The sequence below is a fragment of the Salvelinus namaycush genome, chromosome 27 (assembly GCF_016432855.1).
Source record: "Salvelinus namaycush isolate Seneca chromosome 27, SaNama_1.0, whole genome shotgun sequence".
NCBI classification, from domain to species: Eukaryota; Metazoa; Chordata; class Actinopteri; order Salmoniformes; family Salmonidae; genus Salvelinus; species Salvelinus namaycush.
The window spans coordinates 29,309,403-29,324,280 of record NC_052333.1 but is presented as its reverse complement, the minus strand read 5'-3'; the positions used below and the strand labels follow the sequence as shown (position 1 = coordinate 29,324,280).

The 14,878-nt window shown below is 44.4% G+C and overlaps 1 protein-coding gene across 1 annotated transcript in view; it reads right to left on the bottom strand.

The window, feature by feature from the left end:
• The window catches only part of LOC120022219 (semaphorin-6D-like), a 109,980-nt gene that overhangs the window by 33,075 nt on the left and 62,027 nt on the right, over nucleotides 1–14,878 (bottom strand). The window contains exon 3 of the mRNA XM_038966098.1: nucleotides 11,639–11,781. The gene's annotated coding sequence lies outside the window, so the exon portion shown is untranslated. The remainder of the gene's footprint in view (nucleotides 1–11,638; nucleotides 11,782–14,878) is intronic.

Sequence of the window (14,878 nt, the reverse complement as noted above, 5' to 3'; positions counted from 1 at the left end):
AAATGGGGAGACTAGATACATGAAGTACTTTCATTCCTAAACGGTAAAACAGGCATGTATGAAAATACCCTCAAATAAAAAGGTGACGTTCTGTACTGCCGCCTCGTATGAAACATTTGGAGTAGAAATGTTGGAGTAGAAAGTCACATTGTTAGCTTCACTGTCCACTGTGTAACTTGAGGTTCTTCTGTTTAAGCAAGAAGTTAGCTCCCCTGTGTGGAAAGGAGACCAATAGCAGGAATTAACTATTCTGGAAAGATGTTCAGGCTTTAAAAGAAGAGATCTAGCTCTCCCCCTAAAATTCCACAAGAGGCATGGGTGTCAGTTACCGTACCGTTCAACTTCTCAACCCTCTCTCTGCGGTCACCGGCGTACGCCTGAGGTTTTGGAGCGATCGGGGAAAACCTCACTTCAGCTGAGACTGATTACGGTCCATGAAAATCCCTCCACACGCATCCGCCAGCTTCTACACCACAATTACCTAAACACATAATCTCTGTTATGTACTACATAGTTCCAAAACCTCCTCTGCACTTTTGGTTTGTGTCAATGCATGGGAATGTGGATCCTCAGAGTGTCATTTATATCGAGAGACCAGTCCAACTTTTTCCTCACTCTTATTTTTTAATTTATTTTGCACTGTACTCGGGCACTGTGAGAAAACTACGGAATTGGGGAATATATAAAGGATCGTTTCCCACAGACTACACCGGTGCCATGGTTGAAAAGGGTTACAATGACCCACGGACAAACAGAGTCTTCAATCTACAGACTACAACACGGGTCGCTGCCCTCATGTTTGTTATTAGATCTAGAGACTTAGAGTTAAGTGAATTGCTTAATTTCCTCTCATTTGCGTCCCATGTAACTGCGAAGACTGGGGGTTACCCCTGGTTTGAAGTCAAGGGCAAAAAAATTATAGTAGAGGAGGGCATCATCTTACAAGAAGGATTCACTGCATTTGTGAGTCTGTTAGAGAGGGGAAGAGACAAGTTTGAACTATGCATCCGGCAAAAATAAACTTGGTTCGGTACAGGCAGTCTTCCTATTTGACTTGCTTGCCACTGGCGGGTGTCATTCCATACTGCATTAGATGACTCCCTGCTAGGACAGCCAACATTCATTTCCCACGTACCTACTTAATCGCTATTCATTCCTCATCTGCAGTTTTTCTAACTCTACAAACTCTCGAGAACAAGCCACGTATCTAAGCTAGCGTAAACACAGCCCCCTCGGGACACGCAATGCTTTCTACACCTAGAGGGTCCACAACGAGGTTCTGTAAGTACAACACCAAGACTAACTCTTCACTGCTTGAGTGGACTTGGAAAAAAAGCATCTTGTAACATAATTTCTGGGAACTCTAGGTTGGAGTTGAGGGGGTGAAATGTTCTTTCAATGCAGGAGCAATGGAAGGAGAAAGGGGGGCTTTGCCAATATTGGCTTATAGACCTTGCGGAAAAACTACATGCGTAAGGTAAATCTTACAGCTGATTTGTGGTGATCAGGGCTTAAGTAGGTAATCTTAAGTGGGAGAGGGACAGCTTGAGGGTACCGTAAACAGCATACCTGTCACTATCACTGGTTGGAAAGACCACCTTGAGGCTTAAAGTAATCATTGGCTTTCAATTGGCTTAATATCGTTCCTTTCTGTCCCTTTTTGAACCTCAAATATACAATATATATTTTTTTGACATTACACTTGACATTAAATTACTTCACCAATCAGTGCGGATAGAGCAGCTTGCTATGAAGCGGGCAAGCTATAGCCTAGTTGTTTATATGAGTGATGGACAGACAAGTGTACAGCTCGGGATGCAACAAAACATTTGCGGGTGAGGAGAGAGCGAGATAGGGCGGAGGAGGCTTAGCTAGCTAACAAGCTTGTGTGTGCAGAGCGGCAACAGAATTAAAAATACTTTTACCTTTTTGTAGTTAATAAATCCAATGTGAAACGTAATAACTATAGTATCCTTAATTAACTAGCATTTAAAAAGTGTATCCATTCTTCTCTAATTAAAAATGTCTCGCTAATTTCTAAATCACACTTGTAACGTCACCAGAAGGCTACAGTAACCTATGCTTCAGAGGGGGAGTTGCAGGTAGCATACACACACTAGCAAAGATTTCCAGCTGGCATTTAGACACTGTAACATGTTTCTCAGTGACAGAGGGCTTAGCATAAGCGTTTTGTTGTGTTTTTTTGTGGGACTGTAAAAAAAAAAATGCCCGGAACATAAAACATTTTTAACTGATTCCCATGCTTATAAAATAACGGTTCTGCTCCAGAACAGTATAGATCACTTTTGTTCTCATTCTGTTCCTCAAACAATTTCGTAATTTTCCGGTTTTCAGTTCTGTTCCCTCAACCGGTTCCAACCACTGGTCAAGAGAAATGTTTTTTCACAAAGTAATAGTTGGGATGAAGCGGAAAGACAAATCTCAGTGTCATGTGACAAGACAACGTAATCTTCTAATACGTACTGGTGGATTTCCCTTGCCTCTAGTTCCTTGTGGTGGGCAGCACCTGTCCAAGGAAATCTTTCAACAGCCTAAAGGTTCCGTGAAAAGCTGTGGTTGGCCCCTAATGGTGCTGGTGGCCGCTAACATGGCTGAACCTTACGAAACCCCTGGCAGACACCGTGGCTGATCGGAGACAGGGTCTGTTGAAGGCAAAAAAATTGCCTTGGAACGGCCAGATCAACTGGCAGAGAGAGCATGAATGAAGGGATAGGAAGGATAGCAATGGCATGACGATGTTAGCAACAAACTCTTACGGAGTATGTGGACTCTGATGATCTACTATCATTTCATCATCAAATAGGAAATGGAGCTTGATGACACAGAACTAGCGCTGGTACTTTCAACTGATATTTCAGAGCCTGAAGAGGAGTTTTAGTCTGTTCCCAAAGATTTCAAGGAAGCTTCTCTCGTCCTGTATGTGCGGGCACGTCTAAACATTTCGCTAAATTAGCGTAACGCCTTTAGCGTAAAGCGTAATGAAAGGTTGAGAATATTATCAGTGAAACAATCAAAAGCAAACATTAACATATTACACTCAGGGCTGATCAAACACGCACACAGCAAATAAGTACTCTGTGTGTGTGTGTGTGTGTGTGGGGCTTGGCAAACATTCAAATACACTTTTACAACTCTACTAGGACCTGTAAACCCCAAGTGGACCAAAAAGCATTGATATATTGACTGAAAGATCCAGGCATATAAAAATCAGGTTGAACATTTGTACACTGCATGGGTCCGTTTTACGATGGGTTGAATGAACCTGAGCCTGAAAAATGAAACAAATCAAGTGCACATGCCCTCTGATGTCATCTAAATGCACATCATCAGTTTCGTTACGAGTGGTCATTAAAATAACTGATGGCATTGCATACGTTTCTGCTTACGAGCACGTTGTTTGGGCTCAGAGAAATCAATGTTGTCCGTAGCACACATCAATGGCTGCGTGTTCTATGTAAAACAAAAAGTATTTTTTTCTCCACAGGAGTACTGATTAGATGGTACTGGTCATTGCTCGTGTTGAACTTGAGTAACCTTTCTGAATGAAGCTTGATCAGTGGCCGTGTATGAATTGATGCAGTTGGCAGCTGTGTGCGTTACAGCTCAGTATTCAATTCCGTGTGTGTTTGTGTGTCTTGCACTGCTCTTTCCCCGGTCTCTGATGATCCATTGGACACGGTTAGCCCCTTTGCTATGCAAGTCAGCTGCCAATCTCCTCCTAGCCACTCGCGACCCACTCGGCAAAATCCAAGTATCTGCTTTGGCGGCGGAAATGAGATCCGTCACGGAAACCTGGCGCGACCTGGGAATATCCCAGTGGTCAGCGGCTTTGGTGGGCTGTGGCTCATTTTGTGCTCATTCCTCCATTTCCTCTCACAGCCGGGCAGCCCTCAGGGATCATTAGGAGGCCTTTTGAAGATGAGCGCCAGCGTTTTCCTCCGAGCATCACAGCGTCAGCTCGATCACGCACACCTGAAACCGCCAGGCCCAGACAGGATCGTTTTAGGATAATGTGAGGTCTGTGTCGTGTCTTGTGCGCGTGCTTTGTTTTTCTCCCTGGGTCTCCATTTCTTTGTTTTTCTCAACAGGGCTCGGTTTTTATTTTCACACCAGGCATATCGTTTTCTCCCATTCTCTCGCCCTGTTTTTCATAAACACTCAAAGCTCGAACAAACACTGAGTGATTGTAAATGCATATTTTCTCAGTTTTCCCTCTCTCAGGCATGCTTGTTTGGTGTTTCTCACTTAACAACCGAAGGCTTTTGTGCTTGGCAACAGAGGTACTTGCCTGTTCTCTTACAAAGATGATAATAAATAGCCTTGTTTTTCCAAAAATGGGAGAGAGTACAAAGAAACCAAATCTAGTGAACATGAGATGAAAGAGGGAAGGCCAGAAAATACATTGTTTCAAAAGACAGATATTAACTTTTTGCCACACATTAAAATAGAGAAACGGCCCGACCACTGATCTAACAGAATGATGAGAGCAGGGAGGGTATAGAGGAATCAAAGACCAGCCATTGCCGAGTCTGTAGTTCCACAAAGAGGCTTCGGAGAATCCCAAAGGTGGCATTAAACATCTGTATAGACCACACTAGGTTTCCTCCAGGATAAAGTAGTAAAGCAGAAAGGAGAGGATTTGGGACAAAGCTGAGCTCACCGCTTCCCGATATACTCCTGACACAATAGATCGATCACTTTGTACGAGTGATTTTCCATTTTAACCGCAGCCTGCGTAAATTCACAGGTTATGAATCAATGGGCTCTATTCTGTGCACTTTTTAAGCCCTCCATTTTGAATAGAGCGCTAGGCACCGTAAAATGCCACGGCCTCGCCTGCTCGCTTCCTGGCGCTTTACGCCGCGACGAAGTACTTAATCATTGTGTATGCTCTTACATTGTAATGCCACCTTACAGACATTACAGGGTACTGTCTGGCATGTTATTAACTGAAACGCATGGCAAGTTAAAGGATGTTTATCACAAATGGTTTCTAGGAGAGAGGAAAACCAGGTCAAAATGCCTGTTCCTCAGCAAGATCATCCCTCTGGCTCAATAGGCCTAAAATGGATTTGGTGGAGATCAGCCTACGGATAGCACAAATCTCTGTTCAGTTGTCTTGATATACAACAAAGACATTCACTGTGTGTGAATGCTTGCTCTTAAGAGTCCTTCACAGAGAGGGGTGTTTCCTTTTTTATTAAATATTGAATACATTGATATGGCAATATTTATGCAATGCAGAAATTCTCCATATGCACAAAAAGCTTATTTCTCTCAAATGTTGTGCACATCCCTGTTAGTGAGTATTTCTCCTTTGCCAAGATAATCCATCCACCTGACAGGTGTGGCATATCAAGAAGCTGATTAAACAGCATGATCATTACACAGGTGCACCTTGTGCTGGGGACAATAAAAGACCACCAAAATGTGCAGTTCTGTCACACAACACTATGATGTCTCAAGTTGAGGGAGCATGCAATTAACATGCTGAATAGCAGAAATGTCTACCAGAGCTGTTGCCAGAGAATTGAATGTTAATTTCTCTACCATAAGCAGCCACCAACGTCGTTTAAGAGAATTTGCCAGTACGTCCAACCCGCCTCACAACCGCAAACCACGTGTAACCACGCCAGTCCAGGACCTCCACATTCAGCTTCTTCACCTGCGGGATCGTCTGAGACCAGCCACCCGGACAGCTGATGAAACTGAGTATTTCTAATAATAATAGTATTTGTAATACAGTCATTTTGTGGGGAAAAACTCCTGATTGCTCCCCAGTGGGTGGGCCTATGCCCTCCCAGGCCCACCCATGACTGCGCCCCTGCCCAGTCATGTGAAATCCATAGATTAGGGCCTATTTCATTTCTTTAAATTGACTGATTTCCTTATATGAACTAACTCAGTAAAACCGTTGAAATTGTTGCATTTATATTTTTGTTCAGTATAGAGTGCCTTGAAACATGGCACTGAACCGTGAGAGAAAAACTGGGATACGCTTTCATCATGACAGCTAATCCAGCAGCCATCTTTCATTGTCTGGTGTCATGCTGAAGGACAAACACCAAAAGAGTCTTCTCTCCTAGAAAAGAGATACAGAGGGGAGAATGAGAGAGAGAGAGAGAGAGGGAGAGATGGATGAAATGAGGAGAGAAAGAAAGCAGTGCATTGGAGAGAGACCACAGAAAGAGCGAGAAAGTGTTAATCAACAATGAGAGTACACTCCCAACCACACACACAAACGCGTCCACACAGCTGTAGAGCCGTGGGAGACAAACAGTCCTGTTTGTAGCGGGCGGCTAGCAGGCGTGGTGCTAAGCCTTGGCAGAGGGACCATTAAGTGTGAGCATGTGATAAATGCACTGGGCTCCACAGACCTGAAGTTCTCATTACTTTGTGTGCAGTAGAGAGCTGCAGAGCCATCGCTCATGAAGGATGGGGGATCCATTGGCTGTGTGTGTGTGTGTCGGCGTGCACGCGTATGTGTGCGCGCGTGTGTCAAACTTGACCAACACAACGCTATTCATATCAATCAATGACTCCCATTCATATTCCCTTTTGGGCAATAGGGTACAGTGAGAGGGGAGGTGGAGTGGTAACATAAGCCCTGTGTTATCAAGCCCCTTAGAAACACACTTTGTGGTCTTAACGTCGCATTCCGTTACCCTCCGCAAACTCTATTTCTGCCCTTCTCGTCTCTCTTGGCCGTCATCTGTGGAATTTCCCTAGGCGGCTCCAAGGCCAGAACCACTTTGGGGAGGGGGGGGGGGGGGGGGGGGGGGGGTTGCATCAAACGAATAGCTAGCAGAAAGAAAGAGCCAACGTTGCCTGAAGGAAGGAGGTACGTTTATTTTTATTTGATATGTTTGATATGACGAAAGCCTATGCCGGTTGCCCTCAAGAGGGTCAAGTTAGAGGCATAACTCTAAAGTGTATTCCGTGCAAATGTAAGAACATACAGCCTTAAGAGAGCAGGGCTCAAGAAATGATCAAGTCTCTATGATTCAGAGCTATCATTTTATGATTCTATTAACTTTGTTTGGGGAAGAGACAATTAATTCCACATTGGAAATAAAAGGGGGGGGTACTCTGTTTTCGCATCGCATCAAAGTAACTCTTCGATTGTCAGTGAGAAAACAGGGGAAGGGCAAGACGCTGTTATTAAACTGTTTGAAAGAGATTCTCAATTTAATCAAGGACGCTGAACAACGAGCGACGGTGGTTAAAGAAAAGAGGCGAAAGATGAACGTCAGATTAGACAGATGAAGGGGTTTAAAATAGGCCTCCACTCATCTTCAGGGAGAGATGAAAAGCAGAAGCAGGAGTGGAGGGTCCCTCGCTCTCCCTCCCTATTTTTTCCACTTTCTCCCTTCTCTTTGCAATCTTTCTCCATCCCCACTCGCTCTCTCTTCCAACACCCTTTCTTCTGCTTCCCTATCTTCAATCATCACGCTTTCTTATTTGGATCATTCCTCCATGTCTCTTGAACTCGAATCGTCAGTCTTGAACTCAAATCGTCAGTCTTGAACTATTGTTTCTATCCCCATGCTACTTTGCTTTCTCCCCTCTCATCTCAGCCTACCGCCTGCTGCTTTGGTCCACTTCTTTGATCGCCCTGTACTCAGAACAGCATAACACCCTGGCTTCTGATCCCAGGACAGTTCCAAACACATTGATCCTCCTCCGAACAGCCAGCTACTGTACCAGTCTCATCTAGGCCATATGAACTTTGTCAAAGGATGACATTGTCTTGCTGTACGCAGCCAAGCCTCTAACCACGAGTACATAAAACAGTGTTGGTAATAGTACAGCTATCACAAATAGAACAGATTGACCGTCCTCGCAGGTATAACACAAGCTCTCATTCTCTTGATACGACCGATTCTGCAACCTTCCCGAGAGTGCACGTCTCTGAACAGTAAGCTGTTTGTGAGAAAGTGTGTGTGTGTCAATCTCCTTGTGTACAGCAAGTGTGTGTTTGTGTGAGTCCATAGATTGCTCTATTTTCCTATTAAGTCTCCTTTCACGGTTTCTCGGCGTGTGTCTGTGAGCCCATAGGGACAGAAGCTGTGGCCCCCTTTCTTCTAAAAATAGGCCAGTCTTTAGTGTCCCTAATACTCGACTGGACCGGCTGACACAGCGATAATTGGGGGGTGTTGAAAGCAACAGTGAGACATGGAAGTGATTACCAAGCGAGAGGGCTTTGAATCACAGAAGTGCTTTTCTTTCTGGGCTCTGCTCCCTGGTGGGCATGCCACCTAACAACTAGCCCTGAGACTTTAGCAAGGTTTAGAGTGATTGGTGTTCACGGTGTGTGTGTCAGAGTGGATGTATGCCTTTGTGTGTGTGTGCGCATGTATGCATGCGTGTGTGTGTGTGTGTGTGTGTGTGTGTGTGTGTGTGTGTGTGTGTGTGTGTGTGTGTGTGTGTGTGTGTGTGTGTGTGTGTGTGTGTGTGAAGCAATTGGATACCCTCAGTCCCCCTTCTGCGGCACTTTGAGAAAAAGGTCATGTCGCGCCCGTGGTGAGGACATCCCAGAGCTGGGTTTCTGCGGTCACTCTCTCCCTGGACAGCCGGCTGCTGGGGAATCAATACTTTGACCTCCAGTGCTGTTCTGTGTCAGCATAGAGGTGCATTATCGGACAGCTCCAGGTGCTAGAGTGTGAGAGCTAAGTGCCTGTTATCACCACCATTGCTGGCCCGAGATCTCATCTAGCCACATGCATCGAAAGCCATCTTTCCCCTTATCGCTATACAGTGCCTTTCCCTCTTCTTTCCTCTTTCTCCCATTGCTCTTTTGCGTTCTCGCCGCTCTCCATGTCTTCATCCTCCTCCATAAACCCTCCCTCCGCTCTTTCTCTTTGGATTTAAATGGAGTTTGACGTTTCTATGGCAACTTGAGTGTTATCGACAGAGCTTGTGTCTTCTAACCTTCAGCGGTGGCCTCTCCTCAATAGGTGGGCTGGTGTTTATTCAGAAATCCATAACCCGCCATTTTAAGAGCAGTAAGCGAAACCATGGTCTTTAAGAGCTGGTGTCAGTGTCCTTGGGCATTTCTTGCAAGCGGCAGCGGCACCTTAGCCACTTATCAAGAAGGCAGGCACTTGTGCTGCAGTAGAAAGACATCTTGAGAAATGATCCAAAGCACTCCGTTTACAATCTCCAGATGGAAACCTGGGCAAAAGGCCGGTCCTTTTCATACCGTCTCCTCATTTTCCATCTACCTGTGCTATTATATGACCAGCATGAAACAAGTATGAATGAGGATTGATGTTGCAACTCCCCTTGGGTTATTGGAAAAAAAACACAAAAACATAGATACAAATTTCACTTAACGCTATGCAGCAGTCTACACAGCGCTCTACACAGCAGTAGCGGCTTTGTGAGTATTTTGTCATTAAGCCCAATGGTTGGCCTGTCACCTGTGGATCGATGTGCTAAGACTCCGTGACCGTCTCCTCCTCTGAGGGATATAAGGAGGTGACAGTTCCCATGGTTTCCCCTGCCTGCCTCATCGATCGCAGCCGGGGAGAGGAGGTAGGAACGTCGATTCGTGTCACATTTTTTGGCCGTGAAGCTGACTCCGAACCCACCTCTCTTGCTGTAGCTACATTCTGAGGCTGCAACACAACTGATTGGCTCAAACGCATTAAGGAAATAAATTCCACAAATTCACTTTTAACAATGCACACCTGTTAATTGAAATGCATTCCAGGTGACTATCTCATGAAGCTGGTTGAGAGAATGCCAAGAGTGTGCAAAGTTGTTATCAAGGCAAAGGGTGGCTACTTTGAAGAACCTCAAATATAAAATATATTTTGATTTGTCTAATACTTTTTTGGTTACTACATGATTTCATGTGTTATTTGATAGTTTTGATGTCTTCACTATTATTCTACAATGTGGAAAATAGTAAAAAAAAAAATAAACAACCTGGAATGAGTTGGTGTGTCCTAACTTTTGATTGGTACTGTATATATGCAAAGAAATATATGATTTTACTGAGTTACAGTTCATGTAAAGAAATCAGTCAACTGAAATATACTAATTAAGCCCTAATCTATGGATTTCACATGACTGGGCAGGGGTGCAGTGCACTTGGGAGCCAGGCCCAGCCAATCAGATGAGTTTCCCCCCACAAAAGGGCTTTATTACAGACAGAAATACTCCTCAGTTTCACCAGCTGTCTGGGTTGTTGGTCTCAGATGATCCCGCAGGTGAAGAAGCCGGCTGTGGAGGTCCTGGGCTAATGTGGTTACACATGGTCTGCGGTTGTGAGGCTGGTTGGATGTACTGACAAAATCCCTAAAATGACATTGGTGGTGGCTTGTGGTAGAGAAATTAATATTAAATTCTCTGGCAACAGCTCTGGTGGACATTCCTGCAGTCAGCATGCCAATTGCACGCTCCCTCACAACTTGAGACATCTGTGGCATTGTGTTGTGTGACAAAAAGAAAACCTTGGAGAGTGCAGGTGAAAACCCCATAATCAAACAAACACAATATTCAGAAAGTACAAAGTGGACATTCTATACAGGGTCAGTATAATGTCAATGTCCTCCCTTTCTGCTCAAGGTGTGCCCCATTATCAAATGATTTAAAAGTGACCCTATGTTGACCACTCAGCTGGGTGTGAGTGAGGAAAGACTACCCCTGCAATTACATTTGAGAATCATCTCGCATGCTTTTCCATTTAGTCAGAAACCGTAAGCACAGCTGAAAATTCAGGTGAGCCAACATTCTATCCAAATACTGACTAAAATGAATTGCTGTGGAATAATGACTGACAACTCGTCAACACTCTGGCCCAAAACTAACAGGGTTTCCCCACACCTGGGCTGAATGGTCTACCCGTGCCTCTGTTGACTGTTACCATGTCTATTTTCACCTTTACTCTCAGCAACCTTCCCTGCACAAAGCCAACCTCGGCACACCTGACAGTGCAGCAGTCCCATTCAATCCCACACAAAGGATTCTGCCAACATGGCTGATAGGAGTACAAGATTTGCGAGGAGACCCGTCTGTTCGAAACAAGAACCTCTCCACAGCCCGTTTGCTAACCTGTTTTCTCATGGCTCTCCTGTCCCTCTGCAGCACACATACGTTGAGCAATATATTTGGAACATCGAGTCACAATAATAAAAATCACAGTATCGAATCGGAATACGTATAGAATCGTGAGAATCGCAATACATATCGTATCGGCCCCTAACTATCGTGATAAAAACATATTGTGAGGTCCCTGGCAATTCCCAGCCCTAGTGACAACATTGAGAGAGAGAGAGAGAGAGAGAGAGATCAGAGTAATATCGTTAGGGCCACACACAATTGACTTGGCTAACCATATGTCTCCGGAGCTTATACAAGTGCTGCCAATTTAGATATTGCACCAGTAACTGCATCAAGGTTGTGATCGGCATTGCTATAGGGGGATTACAATACTTTGGGACTTTGCTGATCAAGTAAAGTGCATAATGAAATCAAAATCACCGGGCTGAGAAATTCAATCCCCCAAGACACCCTCTCCCATGGTGCTATTGCTTTTACCTACTGCTCCACTGAGCTCAATGAAACATCTAACCACCCTGCAATAGGAGGGAAACTCATCGATACTCACAGTCTTGAACCAGCGGAGACTGGCAGATGCAGCGTGCAATCAGTCACTGTCGTCGAAGTTCACAGGAAGTGGAAGAAACAATGGTTCAGAAAGAAGAGAGGGAGGTGGGGGTGGACCCCCGCAGAGTGGTCCTCAGCCAAGTCCTGTGACGACAAGAAGGACAACATTTATATCAGAAACGTCGACTTTTCTGAACACACAACAAAATGGCCCCGTCTAATGCTTCACCCCTCTGACCGTCCAATCCAGGGTTCGTGATTGTAGTTAGGGAGACAGAGTGGGAGAGAGAGGGCCTCCTAATGTAATCAGCATACAAACATTGACAAAACCATCTGTTTGGGGCGCAATGGAGGGCAAGAGTGGTTGACTCAAAACTTCAATGGTGACCACAACATGGTCCCCTATTAGTGGGGAATGGCGGTCAGTGGCATTAGGTTTGACTGACGACATCCACGTAAATAGATCTCGATCATAAAATGACGACACAATCTGTCTGTCTGCAAATGTAACTATTAATTCCAAAAAATATAAAAGTAAAGAACTACCATTAGAATAACTTCCTTCCTTACCGTGCTATTCGATCACTATTAAAACAAAAACAATCATGTTAAAAGTAGCCTATTTCCTGGATTTGACCATTTTTACTGGAGGGAACGTTTTTTGTTGTTGTTGAATAACCTTTACTAATCAGATTTTTTGGAAAGGAAGCCTTGGTCCAATTATAATTTAGCTTGACTAACGAGCGTGAGCTCAAGAGTTAAAACACACAGCGGAGCCCCACAGGAGACTGGCTGAGGCACTCTAATCTAATCTTACCAGAGAGGAACATGACCACTGAGGTGAGGCCATAGCACAAACCTGCTACCGTGGCAACGGCAACCCAGAGAGACCACCTGGCCAATAGGAAGCCGAATAAGAGACGAATGGAAAGCCCTCAGGCCTCATAATGGCCCTATTGTTATGATCCATCATCTGTCTGTATTACCCCGTCACTGCCTTTTTATCTTGTACTTTCTCCAACAAAACAATGTTTGAGGGTTTTATCCTGATATGCCGTTTTCCCCCATTTCACCCTCTGATGCCTTTCCCATTCTCAATCTGTCCGTCAGCTCGACTTCCTCTGAGTCAGGATTTGTAATACAGATCATTTTTATATTCCACAACGAGCCCGGTTGTTGCCTTTCTGTTGATCTACAGTCTCTTTATGCATCACTCTTTTACCCAAAGTACAGCCTCTTTCTTCATTCCGCTGGCCCTTTCATTTTAGAAATGCCTTTGTTTATATCGCTTATTCCACAATAATGGTGTTCTCTGTATGATCTTTTTACACTGCCAATGTTTGATTTTTTTTTTTTTTGTACATCAAGTCACAAAATCCCTCCGTCATTCAAAAATAAAAAATCCATCACAACGAGAGTCGTTTGTACTGTATTTGACAAACTTCATTGAGTGTTTGATGCAACAAGTTGAACAAGTTGTCTGTGAGGTTGTTTGACTACTGGATGAATTGGATGTTTGGCTGACACCAGGCAGCTATCTGGAGTTTGGGGGGGGGGGGGGGGGGGGGGGGGGGGGGGTTAATGAATTACTCCATTGATGCATTTGAGATTTATTGAGAACAGTTTGGCTTTGGGAGAAAATAATGGTATGTTAGGACAAAGATCAATGCAGCTTGCTTGGCCATATCTCTAGCCCTTCCAAAGACTGGACATACTGCCGGTCCTAGAACGCTTGGGTAATGGAGCCATTTTTCAAGTTGATTCCAGTTTCCCTCTAGGCAAGGCAGTGAAAAATAATCTACAATAAGGACACCGATCTGAGAGAGTGATTGCGTAAAAGGGCGTGCCTGTGACAGCTACCTCTCATGGCCAACATGTCTACAGGGAGTCTATCTGGATTTAACCATGAGCTGAGACAAAGACCAATAACTAAAGGGAGAGAGAGAGAGAGAGAGGCAGAGAGAGCGAGGCAGAGAGAGAGAGGAAGAGAGAGAGGCAGAGAATAAGAGCAGGCAGAAATGGGGTGATGCAGAGGTAAAGAAAATGAAAATATGAAAGAATGATGTAGAAGTGTGTGTGTGTGTGGGGGAGGGGGGGGGGGGGGGGGGGGGGGGGGTTGAAAAAGGATGAATAAGTGGCAGAGAGAACGACATCCGCAATAAAGAGAATAATTGACTGGGGGAAATGGTTATGAGAGACAGGAAAAGGAGAACAGGTGAAGAAAAGTTAAGCTCAAACAGGGCGGACAGACAAATCTACATACAAGAAAATTCTGAGCAAGGAGGCTGCAGTCCTAAAAAGGGTTTACAATTGGCTGATGCAGTTACAGGTGTGTGTATTTTATACTTTGCTACAAAGTCCCTACAGAGAGTTCAGAGAGAGTTCATCTGATCTCGGGTTTTTAAGCCAAACTAACAGCAAAAAGAGAGCGTAGCCTGACAAACAGACAGCACACTCCAGCTGACTAAGCGGAGCCATATTTGATTTTTCATCAGCTATATCAGCTTTCATCGCAGTTGCAAATGAGAACTTGTTCTCAACTAGCCTACCTGGGTAAATAAAGGCGAAATAAAATTTTTAAAAGTACACTTTTATTTACTAAATACAACTCTCCAGGTAATAACTTGTGTGATGACCGTGTCTTTGATCAACTTTCTTTGCTCATCCATATTTAAAGTTTTTCCATTTTGAAATGATAGGGCTCAATGCGGAGTATACCCTTGACTTTTTAATAGAGTCTGTCAGACTTCCACTAACACGAGCGCAAAGACAAATAAGTGCTCCAGAAACTTTACTCTGAATTTGTCCAAATGTTCAGAAATGATGTGGCTGGGTGAATGAGCACCTATTTTTCCCCCTGCTTGTTTTAGTTCCAAATTCCGTGGTGCCCATTTTCTCATTCATATTCGAGCCCATCTCCTCTTCAATCTGACTTAAACTACAGCTACACTTCTCTCAATGTGTCCCTCAAGAACAAAGATGGTTCCTCAAGAAGCTAGCAGACATGGTTGTGACCAATGATTAATGAGTTCTAACGAGTATCCCGGCGTGCCTTAACCACGTCCATTTTCTCAATCTGTCCCCGTGGCAACACCGGGTCGTAATGAGGCCCATCCTCGTTAGGCCATGATTCATTGACTCCACTCCCCCTCACACCTAATGAAAACCTCTGCTTCCTTCCTCCTCTCTTTTCCTTTCCACTCAACTTCTCCCCTCTAAATGTCCATCCCTCTTTCTCAAA